Source organism: Varroa destructor, unplaced genomic scaffold (assembly GCF_002443255.2).
Source record: "Varroa destructor unplaced genomic scaffold, Vdes_3.0 BEIS01000004.1, whole genome shotgun sequence".
In the NCBI taxonomy this organism is placed as follows: Eukaryota; Metazoa; Arthropoda; class Arachnida; order Mesostigmata; family Varroidae; genus Varroa; species Varroa destructor.
The window spans coordinates 25,589,971-25,602,500 of NW_019211457.1; the positions used below are offsets into that span (position 1 = coordinate 25,589,971).

The 12,530-nt window shown below is 39.6% G+C and overlaps 1 long non-coding RNA gene across 1 annotated transcript; it reads left to right on the forward strand.

Annotated features, from left to right (window-relative positions):
• The first annotated feature begins 9,026 nt into the window (after positions 1-9,026).
• On the forward strand, positions 9,027-11,907 carry LOC147756008 (uncharacterized). The gene is made up of 2 exons (XR_015326343.1): positions 9,027-9,160; positions 11,456-11,907. It is a non-coding gene; the product is annotated as an uncharacterized LOC147756008 (long non-coding RNA).
• Positions 11,908-12,530: the final 623 nt, after the last annotated feature.

Genomic DNA, 12,530 nt, shown 5'->3' on the forward strand with positions numbered 1-12,530 from the left:
AACAATTTATGCGAGATAAATACCTCTCTGAAACCTTTATATATATATATATATATATATGTATATATATATTTTTTTTTCTTTAATTATTATTAACTAAAATACATGTTCTCATATACACTACGTAATTAACTGGAATACTACGCCCTACCGCTGATTGCTAAGGCACTGATACAATAAACGGACTGACAAGACGGTAACGCAGGTTCTGCTTTTTGAGATATTTAACTCCTTCGATGTATATATGTACACATGTATGTATATGTAAAGTGTAAAGGCACTTCTTCCTCTCACATATGACGAGTTCAGCAGCTGCGAAACAACATAGCCGAGCCTATAACTGGCGCGACAAATTTGGATGCGAAGCCCTATTCAGCTGCTTCAGCACTTAAGGACCGCTGCGGATCAGGTAGGCCCGAGGCCTGCAGACTCTGATCAAATATTTATGAGCGCAACGTCGGATGCTGTGAACAAAATCTGTGACCAGTCGTGATGACCGTACCGTGTTAGTAACACCACGAGTGTATCTACTACGGTGAAATGATAGGGGCTTACGTCTGGCTGTTATTGTAACTTTGGCCAAAATGACGCAAATCGACAAAGTTATAAAGCTGTAGGCTGTTGTCCGTGAGGTTTTTTGAAATGTCGACTGGCAAAGTATATTATAATATGATAGATCCGTGCAACAAAAGAGAACCTGTTTATCGGTATTTTTGACATTTTTTGCAGATGATCTACTTCAGGTTTTTCAGCTCTGTATTTTAGGTTGTTTTTGTTGTTGCTGCTGCTGCTATTCCTAACGTGACATTTTACCTATGGCGGTGCGTTAGAGCGCGCATAATGGTTGGTAACATTTTATTATACAACGTTCCTGTTTCTTTAAGCCAACCGTTAATCATCCGGTCATGCTTTTTTAAAATATTTGTGGTAGACGTTCTTGTGTAAATTATTTACACCACGAATTCATATCCAATCGTCCCTCTATTCGTAATAAGGAGTCTCTGTTAGACAGATAACAGTGATTTTTTAGCTCGCGTAATTTTTCGCGTTCAAGCTCGTGTTAGCCAACCCTTCGGGCTGTTAAGGGCAGTAACATATAAAGAGGTACGTGAAAGGTAAACTTGTGTTTGGTGAGCCCTGAAGCAGTGCGTCTGTCGTAAAAGAGACCTAATACGTGCGGAAATGAGTGGCTATACGACATGCCTTTTATACACGACACCTACGCCAATATGATCGAGCCAAATAGAACATACGATTCCTCCGTGTCATCGATCCATTTTGACACTCAGCTTGTAGATGCCAAAAATGCATATTGGTCGTTCCTTTTTTTACGAAGCCTGCACAGGGCGACTATTCGTTACTTAACACTCTGCTACAGCCGAGGTCGAATATATAAACGCTTTGATTTCTGTATTCTGCATTGTTAGGATAGTTAGTTTTCTAGCGCTTCTTCCTGCTAGGAGTTCCTGGACGCTATGTCGACGACACTGTTAGACCCGTCCTGCTGGCCAATGCTTTTGTAAGCCAAGTAACGTCCTCTGTGAACGGGTCTGCGATTGTTGTCCATGTATCGTTCGTAACGACTTATAGTACAATGTAAATGTTAAAGATTATCTTAGTACCGCTTATGTTGTCAGTGCCCTGTGGTTCACTGAGCCTCCTTGTACGCTCGTTTGGTATTCGCGATGGCCAAACGTACAGATCATTTTAATATGAGTCCAGCTTCAACTACTAAGCGGGCACTGCACTACTAGTGGATTTGAAAAATTTTCGAACGAAAAAATAGCGCCAACAGAAGGGCGGAAAGGCAAAATCGTTTAGCATAAGTGAGAGCCAAATCTTTTTGATGGCAGCAAACGTCTCATTCGGATAATTAGCCATCATTTCGGATTCGCTGATGATCCTTCTGAACTGAAGTCAAATTTTAGTTCATGAAAGACTGTATCGCTGCAGATACACCGTAAATCGCACTCTCTTTAAGCAGTACAATGTCTTGATTACGGCAGCTGTCAATACCTACTGGAAAACAGTACATATTTAAATTATTAATAAAAGTATTGACGCCGATCCGTTTGTTGTTATTGCTAAAAAAACCTTTGAAAAGGTCGAAGCAATACGCTTGTGAAGGTCATGCTGATATTATTGCTAGAGGATATTCCTAATAAGGAAATCTAGCTTCGTTGATTGTTCTGGTTGTTGAGGCTCTTTGTGCAATTTACACCGTAAATGGGTCTAAATGGCCAAGTCAATCTAAGGTGTTGTAACGTTTTTGCTTAACTGAAAATCAAAAGATAAGCACGATTCGAGAAATCATATAGAATTTATCATGTTTTACATTTATAAATCATGATTAAACATATGTTGTCTCGGAATTAAGATCTGCCTTTCTTGATAATTAAAGCTTATTAAAATAAAAAAAAGAGGCGAAAAATATGCATCTGTATCTATACGCAACCGAATTAGTCTAATAAATATCCAGGACCCAAACTGATTTACCTACCTATGTAAAAAAATTTATGTATTTTTTGCGAGAAGTGCTTATTGCATATAAGTGCCATTGTGTCGTCTGGTTAGACTGCGTTATCCTGGATTAACTGAATGCTAAGAATGTGATTTCTTTCAAATTGTTAGGGCACAACCTTTGTCCTTCATATATTGTATTCTATTGGGCGGAAATCTGCGACCAAAAAAAGGTGTGAGAGGCTGATTTTAAAAGACATCCATAGCCGTGGACACACTCAGTTTCTTTAATTTTTAAACAAATCCGAGATACTGCGGTACCACGTGCGCCCTTCGAATCTGCGTGCACGATTATGCGACAGGCTTTGTACTGCGCCTCGGGAAATCGCCACCTGACGTTCGTCTTCTCATTATGCAAATAACTATCGGGGTTTTCCCTAATCTATGTAGAGAGCAAACTTTGAAACTATTCTAGACCCGTTTTCTCATGCACTGAATAACGATCTTTAATCTAGAAGTTCAAAGCTATAGGGCCTTCTGGCATTACCCGTGTGATAACCAAAAGATGCAGTTAATTACCGCAGAAGCCAAGGCGAACCTATTTCTCTACATATATTATATAATTTAACAGATCGTTCCTACTTCTACTTATTTATTTTGGTATCGTTACTAGCAAGGATCATGCAAAAGACAAACGAATTGTTTGCGTCTTTCAAAGCCAAACATTTAGCCCTGTCACAATTGAACAAGCTACAACTATTCATGTGGGAAGACGCGAAAACTCTAAGATAAGTACATCATTTGGCCTGCTTGATATAAGAGGGCATCGGTCGGCGAACAGTAGGCCCATTTCCGACGTAAGTAAAGTTTTCTGGAGGATGTGACAGCAAAGTAAGGACTCTTCGTTTGGAGACACGCCTGTCAATATCATTTGATCAATCTACATACAAAACCGAATTGTCTCGAAACCTTGTCAACGAAGTAGGAATTCATTAAAGTCTTTGCCTGAGATCCGCATCTGCTTTTCAATTCAACGTATCGTAGGGGGCGATCAGTGAAGGAGACGCTTCATCCGTAAAATAATAAAAATCATCATAAAAAAGCGTCCGAATAAGACGAAACTAAGCTGACATTGCTCCTTTGAAGGGTTCTTTTGTATATTTCAAAACGAATCCAACAATAGGGAAATGGGAACTACGGTTCTACGATTGTGACTCTTAAAAACTAACTAATTTTATTGGGATTGTTTGCTAATAAAGAAATACAATATTACTTAAAATATGCGCTGTGAAGAGTTAAATTGAAGAGCGCACTGTTGTCCAGCATTATTTTGAGAGAGTATATTGAATGAGTATTAATTGTACATAGAAGCACTTTTGGATCAGAGCAATCAAATATCTATGGTTATTCAGAGGCCTTTTCGAAGTAGAGCGCTATATCATTGTACCGTACGATGTGTGACACAGTAAAACTGCTCGGACTATGGTAGATCAGTGTGGAGGCACGCTCTTTTTTTCTCAGCATATAATATAGAAATAGTTTAATCATTCACTTGTTACCAAATTGAGTTACTGAAACTTTCAACGTTGATTCAATCGGACTTCACAGCAAATATATATTGTAGTAATTAGCAAAACGTGAATAGTGATTTTACCAAAAAGCTTATCGGAAACTGTTTCTAGCGACACCGATAACCGATTTGCGCGCCTCATCGCCTCCATGTGCCTCCATCGAGATAGAATCAGTCAGGCTACTGCAAGCCCATCAAAGCCGTCCTGCTTAACGCAGGCTCGGTAAACGATGGCCGATACGCATGAATATCAGGGTGCTTATGCTCCGCTGGGCCTGTCTGTGTTAGAACAGTGATACAATGCTATATACTAGTAATATAGGTGGACCGATAGTGGAACGCAGATGGAGCTATCAGGACACGAAAAACAGGGAATCATGCGCGGTCCGGTTGGTAATTTGGTAATAAGCATAGTTTCGACTTAGTTAAACTGTGCAAGTCTCATCTGATCTGACGACCGATTTCTTAAACGCTGCTTGTTACCTGTACACATGTACACACGAGATACACTGTCTGGCATGTAGTTGTCGCAGGAAAATACGAGTACGTGCCGACAGAATTCGCCGTGGTAATTTTCAGAAAGAATTAATTGACTATACAATTATAAACCGACATGCAGCAGTGGCAGAAAAGATCATGGCAAAGGAAACTTTGACTCTACAAATAGAACCTTTATAATTTTATACGTAGCGTGAAATTTTGAAACAGTTGTAGCATAGTCGCCCGAAGGCATCGTAGTAGTCATATCTTGCAAGGTATATCATACATTATCTTAGTATGCGCGTATTTAACGTATCTCGGCAGTTATAAAATTACGTATACCTGGAAAGAGTCAATTTTTTTTATTATAAGCCCTTAGTACAATTAATGTAGCGGGCTATTCCCAAAAACGAGTTATAAGCTAGTATAGTTCTTAGCTTGTAGGATTCCTCGTCGTATTATTTCTGTTATCTTGTCCGAAAGCTGTATCACGCTCGAGCACCATTGTGCGCCTCACAAACGTCTCCTAGTCGCACTGAGACCTAATCTCATTGCAGCGTGAGGATTAAACGTCTTCAACAATCGTTTCCTATCGCAAATAGTCGAAAACATGAGCCTAGGTGGAAAATAGCAGGACGCAAAGAACCTTTGCGCGACTTCCTCAGGTTGACACTGTTCAAACTTGTTGTTGTAACCACACGACATTTCAGGGTTGATCGTTGCTTCAGGATATATATATATATATACATACATACATAATTTCCGCTTCGGGGACAGACAATCGATCGTCTGACACCATTTTGGTACATTAAAATACTAAAAACTTCTAGCTAACTCAACGAGGTCATTTCAGCTGCTTAAATAAACAACGTTGGTAATAAAGTTTATCCAGCAGGCCTATGTAGTTGTGATACGAATATACGTTGATAAAAATAAACAAATATTATCCTGTCGTACTTTGTATCACGTTATACCTCCTCGCTGTGAGCAACATAGGCTGTACTGCTTACACTTATCTTGCTGTAAGCAAAGACAACTCGAAGCTCGAAATGGTTTTTGCCTGCTAAAGCTGATTTTCACTTTTCCAGTGCGGCAGTCCAACAGACGTTATGCTGCATACCGTACATGAGTTATAGATATGTAAATGGTATGTGTAGAGCCTTGGAAGGATCCAGTATTTTACAGTGGAATACGTCCAGCAGTTGTCGTAACGTGCTCTTTCTTCACTGTAAACGGCTCTGTCGTTTGGGAAGCTCGCTCGGCAGGGTTCCAGTAAACTAGACAACCGCGCCAGAAGTTGAGATTGTTCGCTTTCAACATAGAATTATTAATGACGACGTTACAAGCAGGGCTCAGTTTGGGTCGCGACAACGAACTAGAGTAAAACGCTACCAGAGAGAACAATCTATTCGTTTAGGTAAATGGTATATATTCATTTGTGTAAATGGTTTGCGTTGGAATAGGAACAATTCGTAGTTTAGGTTAAACAGAGTATTCGAGGCAATATTTAACGATGTTGACAATATGTTTGACGCTCTTGTGGGACTGTTTCAAGATAAATCATCATCATCATCTATCAACTGCATGCCGAAATGTGACTTAGTACAACCGTGATTAACTGAATCACTCGAACAGCTCTAGCCGTATTAAAATACACTTTCGTTGCTGTTCAACACCTACTACAATGACACCAATACCAGCTTGCCGATCAATCTGTGGCTACAAATACCTCTTTTTCTAAAAAATTTGTTTTGAGTAACTTTTTTATTTTTTTCGACTTTTTCCTATTATTATTATTATTATTATTATTCGAAAACAGCGTTCGTTTCGTATGTGATTAGCTTGCATGTTCGGACCCAAAATTTATATCTATTGAACTGTTGAATCGAGAGAAAGGGTACTCACTCATGGATTTGAGGGCTAGCTTTCGAAACGCTTAATAATTTCGAACCCAACGTATTCTCGTAACTGAAGTGCCTTCGTGCACTTGCCTGCCGACAAATACAACCGGCGGCTTTTCAGATGGCAGTATCGTTTCCATAACTGGGGCTCTATCTCAAATTCGCCGACGGAGCTGCACAGTCCCTGATAACTCACTCTAGGGCGGGGTTTGTAACGAAGGCGGTTGCAACAAGACGAGTGAAATAATCCCGGATAATATTATTAGAGCATGGAAAAGTTGAAACCGGCCCATTAAACAGGCCAGCAAACTGTACGTGGAATGGCAGTTCAGCTTGAGTGCCAAATTAACCACAGGCCTCTTGGAATACGAACGACTGTTCTTTTATTGATGGCCCGCGTAGCCTTAGACTGAGAAAGGAGTGTTTGTGTGCTTAGGCACTAAAAGCTACCAGCCCCTGGTGATAATAGCATGCAAATGTTGGTACTCTTGCTGGGACAAGGTCCCTGCTTTATGGGCGTTTAGCAAGGTTGACTTGAAGCCAACTGAGATGAAGTGCGAGTGAAGTCTATCAACTGGTTCAGGTTAAAACGTAGAGAAGCAGCGTCTGTCGTAAGTAACCGACTAATTTAGGGACCGACGAAACCACAGTAGTGCTTAGGGCACGCGCTCGCAAACAGATGATATTGAATAAACAGTATTTCTACCCTTACTTGCTCGTATTGCTATGCATAGCTTAGACTAAATACTTGATGGCCTGCCTGCGCATAACACGTTGGCTAATGCCATCGATCATGGGGAACTTGATCAACTATCGAACGTTGGCCACACGCATCGGCGCTGATGCAGAATCATCAGAGGCACAGATATTTCCCTTTACGAATGTGAGGTTTCTACTAGCTGAATGTACAGTATAACAACTTCGATGTAAAACGGACCCTAGCAATGTAATTCTCTATAGAAAATACACTTTTACTTTGCCTTTGAGTTGGATTTAGCCCACAGACACGGGCTTCAGATTTCCTAAAACTCAATAACAATCCGTATGGTAGGATAGATCTCGTCGCAAAAACGGACTATGAGTGTGTTCCCTTTATTGTTATTTCTGCGGTGGAATATGTACGCGGGCTGTATGCCCTCGGTCTAGCAACAATAGACCGCTGCACAAACTGAAATTTTTTCTCCGCGGGCAATTGTACGACAGGGGCTTTCGGCGTAATATTATACTTTGCACAGATAGGCTTGATAAACATTTGGCTGGTTCAAATAAGGTAGACTTCAACCGCAATAACTTGCAGTTTGCTCCTTAGAAATAACTAAATAAATTCTAATCATTTTAATTATAAGTTATAATGCGTCGTATGTTTGCGGGAGGCTGTTTCAAAAGGTATGAATAAAATAATCTTATCCACAGTGTTCTCGCTTTTAGGGAATTCATCTTACCAAATTAACATGCGATTGTTTTCAGAAGGCCCGTTTAGTATTAGCATAACCAGATCTGGTTAGATTTGTAGCGGATAATTTCTCCCCTGATAACTAAGTAGTACCGAAGTCAGCCCTAAAAACAGGTCGGCCAAAACAAGAATCCTGGCTTAGGAAAAGGATTTGAAAGGCCGCAATGCGGTTAGTTAGAGTCTCTAAGCTGAGTGCTAACAGCGTTTAACCCCTTCAGTTCAACCATTAAACTAATAATCATTTGAATCCTTTACGAAGATCTTACTTTGAGATATCGACAGTGTTTGGTTCTTCTTTATTAAAATCTCACGAAAAAAAGAGTTCGCAGCTATCCAAGTGAGTATTTATGGGTCTGTTGTAGTACAATCTATGAATGTTCCATTTTCTTATACATAAGGCTAACTAATGAGTTTGCATCACCCACGCGCATGGCAGCTAGTAGGAAACTTTTCGTAGAGTGGCACTCTGAGGAACGCATTGTTTAGTTCAGCAACACAAGCTCTCAAAAGGAAAAATCTCCCAGAGAAGAAAAAAGCTTCAGTAAAGTCAGACAATGTGAGCCAGGTAATGTTGCAATAAATATCTCAAGAATGTTAATACGAAAGTGGCTGTTGTGAGAATCGTTGCAAATGGAACGCTAGCTTGGTTAGATAAGCCACCTTCTATGCGAAAAAAAAAACGTTTCTCTATTTTACTTTTGAGAGAAGTAACTTCTAGAGAAAGAATAAACAGCAATAATTTAGCGGGTATGTTTCGAAATATGCTTCTCGATCTTTGCAGATGTCGTTCAAATGCCCAGTAATCATCTATGAACCAGCGTACTTCAATAGTCAATTCGCTACAAGAATATGGTACTGCTTTTATGTTTCAACTGTGGCCTTGTTTTCCATATTTATGTCAACAGTAAAACCATTCAATCCACCACAACACTAAACGTCAACTGGCAGCATAAACTATACTATATTATGGTTAATAAGCTGTATGGCTAATTTAGCGTATAAAAATCGTGTTTAGACCTCTACACTGTTATTGTCTTATTTTGGCTCTCGATGAAAAATCCCTCTACGAGCTAAGAACATCATCTCTATTCTGAAACTGTTCTTACCGTTGCTTCAAAGCAGCAGCGGCAGCGTAAACCTCGGATGGCCTAAGAGTTCTTGTTTTTGTAAGAGACTGCGTCTTCGTCCAAGCAGACGACAGGCCTGCTTTACGAAACAACTGAACGAGCTGTCAGCATCGGGTTAGTTAACATCTATCTTGAATCTTCAGAAAAAAAACTGCAAAGTCAAGTGATGGTAATATTTCGTATTGATTGAGTAGAAAAAGTGACATTGTACATAGTCTTATTCCGCTATTGGTGAGCAATTGCTGAACGCAGTTACTTTTTGATTTCGTCAGAAAATATCCACTGGTAGAATACGTCTAAGGCGGAACTCACTTAACCTACTTGATCCTACCAGAAAGGTTGTAACCGATACGAAAAGAAACAATCCCTTATCTCGTGTACTTCTGCAATTGTTAACTGAGCTTCACAGTGGCAACAACATTGTGTATAGTCAGATAGAATAAAAGAATAAAATGGTGGTGATTCCATGAGAATATTGCGAGGTTATGAAGTGCTTAAAGGAAAACGTGAACGTTCTCGTCTGGTACCGTACATATGAGTGTCACTGCAACTATAGTCGACGCAAAAATGGCCTGTGTCATAGAGTTTGGCGTGATTAACTAACTACTAGTTGCCGTGGCATAATTTCGAAAATGGTTTAGATTTAGGGTTACCAAAGCAAACGTCATATGGATGCAATTTCAATTATTGTTATTTATCTTGTGCCCACTCCAACTATCTCAATTATAGTAGTTCCAACGACTGTGTATATGGTGTATAAACCGAATTCGAGGTAATTGTATTCCTGGGACAACCTCTATTACGCTCGTTTATATCGAACGATCCAGAAAGCTGATTGTCGGTCGTTGCAGCTGTTAAGTTAACGGTCTCAAAGCCTTAACGAGCGGACTATTTTCCACACGTTTCGAGAGCCCCGTAACCATCGTGACTATTCCATTTCGAAGTCCGCGAACTTTAGTTTCCGCTGCAATTTACATGCATACAAAATACATTTTACTTGAGTAGATGTATTGTTTTTCTTCAAAGCAGCAATTCCTTTTAGTGTAAAAATTACTGTAATGATTGATTAAATGATTGATCGTCAACATGAACGAAACCGCACGCAGTAAATGTTGTTAATGATGACTGCCGCATAAAATATCTGCCTTAGAAATTTGTCGGCGACAGCAAATTTCGACATTTTCTTTACGCTTGGGTCGATGATGATTGTTTTAGCTTATTGGTCCTCACCGTAGAAACTGTAACGTCATCTCGCTTCGGAAATTATGAACGTTAGCGGCGTTTTAGTGCTGGTTACACAGAAGCGGGAAAAATGGCAGAGGCGAAGATTAAGAATGCTTACGCTTCGAAGCTTACGAACGGTAGTAATTACGAAATGTTGCTCACTTTCGTGCTGCTCACAAACAAAAATAACTAAATAATGAGCCTGGTAAAAATTAAAAGAACGAATTCACGATCGATGGTATTACTGTTCCTATTTAATTTGATTCGTATATGCATATCTAGATCAATCAGACACACTTATGTCACCTCTCCATCATGAATGCATTCGACATTAAATAATCTATGGGCATCAAAACCATCACTTTGCCTTCATGAGCAGATCTATCAACTACGGCAGATATAATATTATGCGTTTGCATTACCGTTAGCTTCTATCGAAAAGGAAAGCACTATGTACGATTATTACCTACCCTATCTGGCGGAACTTGACCTGCTCTTTCTTGGGCAGCACGAGAAACAGGGACTTTTCGGCTCAATACGTACATTACATGACACGCCTGCCTAAGGACTTTGCTATTGCTGCTCGTGCACATTACGAGAGCTTCACAAAGTAGCGTAAGATCGCACCCCATGCATCAGGGGCAAGCATAACGCTAACCCATCCAAGCGACTCTTGTACAGTGTGTTATATGAGAGGACAAAAGGTCCATCAAGGAACTTTTTGGATGAACGCATTCGGTTGTGAATTCAATAAGGCCAAACGGGTACATGTTATTCAGGGAAAAAAACAATTTTGACTTCGCCAAAAGTAGGTATTTTTGACTATAAAGCAGATTTTTGGCTACATTGATGCAACTACATAGCAGATGTTATCGTAAAGTCCTACCTATCCATTAACAGATAATTTTACATTTAATGCATCAAATAGGCTCTGCTTGTTGACAATGTAGATCAAAAAAAAACTGCGACATGGCGTAGAAGAGGGCGAACGGTCTGAAACGGAAATGGAATTTTTTTTTATATGTATATATATCTTGTACGTATTGAAAATGTTGAACGCGCCGAAGCTAGTATGGTTATTTTTCTTTTGCAAACACACATAGTTTTAAATGGTCGAACGTTATTGGGCTCGTGTATACTAAAACGACAATAATCTCTGTTTAGCTATTTACGTTTTCAGGGTATTCGAACCATAAATTCTCAAATAATCAAAATAGCTTTGTTCGTTGTATCGTTGCAGAATAGGCAGTGGCACTGTCGTACGTTTCGGCTGCTGATTACAGAAAGAGTAAATAAGGAAGTTCCGCTTCTTCGTGCCCCGACCTGCTTTCGATCGAGAAAAGCGCCGAGAAAAAGACTGTGCTCGAGCTCTTGGCTAGAACAAAAGCCGTCTTGATCTACAGCAGCTGTTTAACTTGCTCGCTTCGAAACGTTAAAGACGATATGTGGTTCGTTAAATCGACGAACAACTGACAAGTCTATAATAGTTGAACCGTCATAGGGAAAAAACTGTGATAGGGATGATATTGCTCAGCTGATAGTCTTCGGTCTTTTACCTTTGATTCAGTCTTTTTTTTTTAGATATTGGCACCAAACTATTATAGTATTACTGCTATGCAGTGTCAAACAATCGGCTTTTTGCTTGGTGATTCATTAAATAATTATTAATAAAATTAGTTTTCGTGTTGAGCATTGCTTTGTTTTAGATGGGCGAGAAATAGTTTCTACGATTCTAGAAGAGGACATGATGACTAGTTTAAGATGTAACCTTAGTCTCGTGACTAGCGATGGACTCCTTTAGTATTATGAATCAGCTAAATCAGAAAGAGTTTTTCGTTTATGATACAATACAATCGGAATGCACCAGTATAGTCATAACGCGGTGGGCAAATGGCTTCTATACGATGGTACGTCGGTAGGGCAGATACATACGTACCGGAGACGTAACGGTGCAATGGTAAATAACTCAGAAAACGACAAGATTTTTACGCAAGATAAAGGACGAATTAAAAACAATATTTTAAAGCGTTAAACTGAAAGTTAAACTTTCCAAAACTTCCGTCGGTTCATTTGTCGATTGTATCGACAAATGATCGAAGATTGTATCGTATACTATGCTGCGCATAGATTAAATAAAAGGCAAGTATGACAACCAGCTGGTCTGCATGTCCGTGCCATTAGTTCGTGACAGTGAATGGGTTCTTTGTATCATTCTCTGCTAATGTTGAAATCCGCATCTCGGTCGCTGGACGAATCTTTCCGACACGCTTGGAAAGTATAATTTTTTTATGTCTGTTTAATTTTTTTAGACGAAT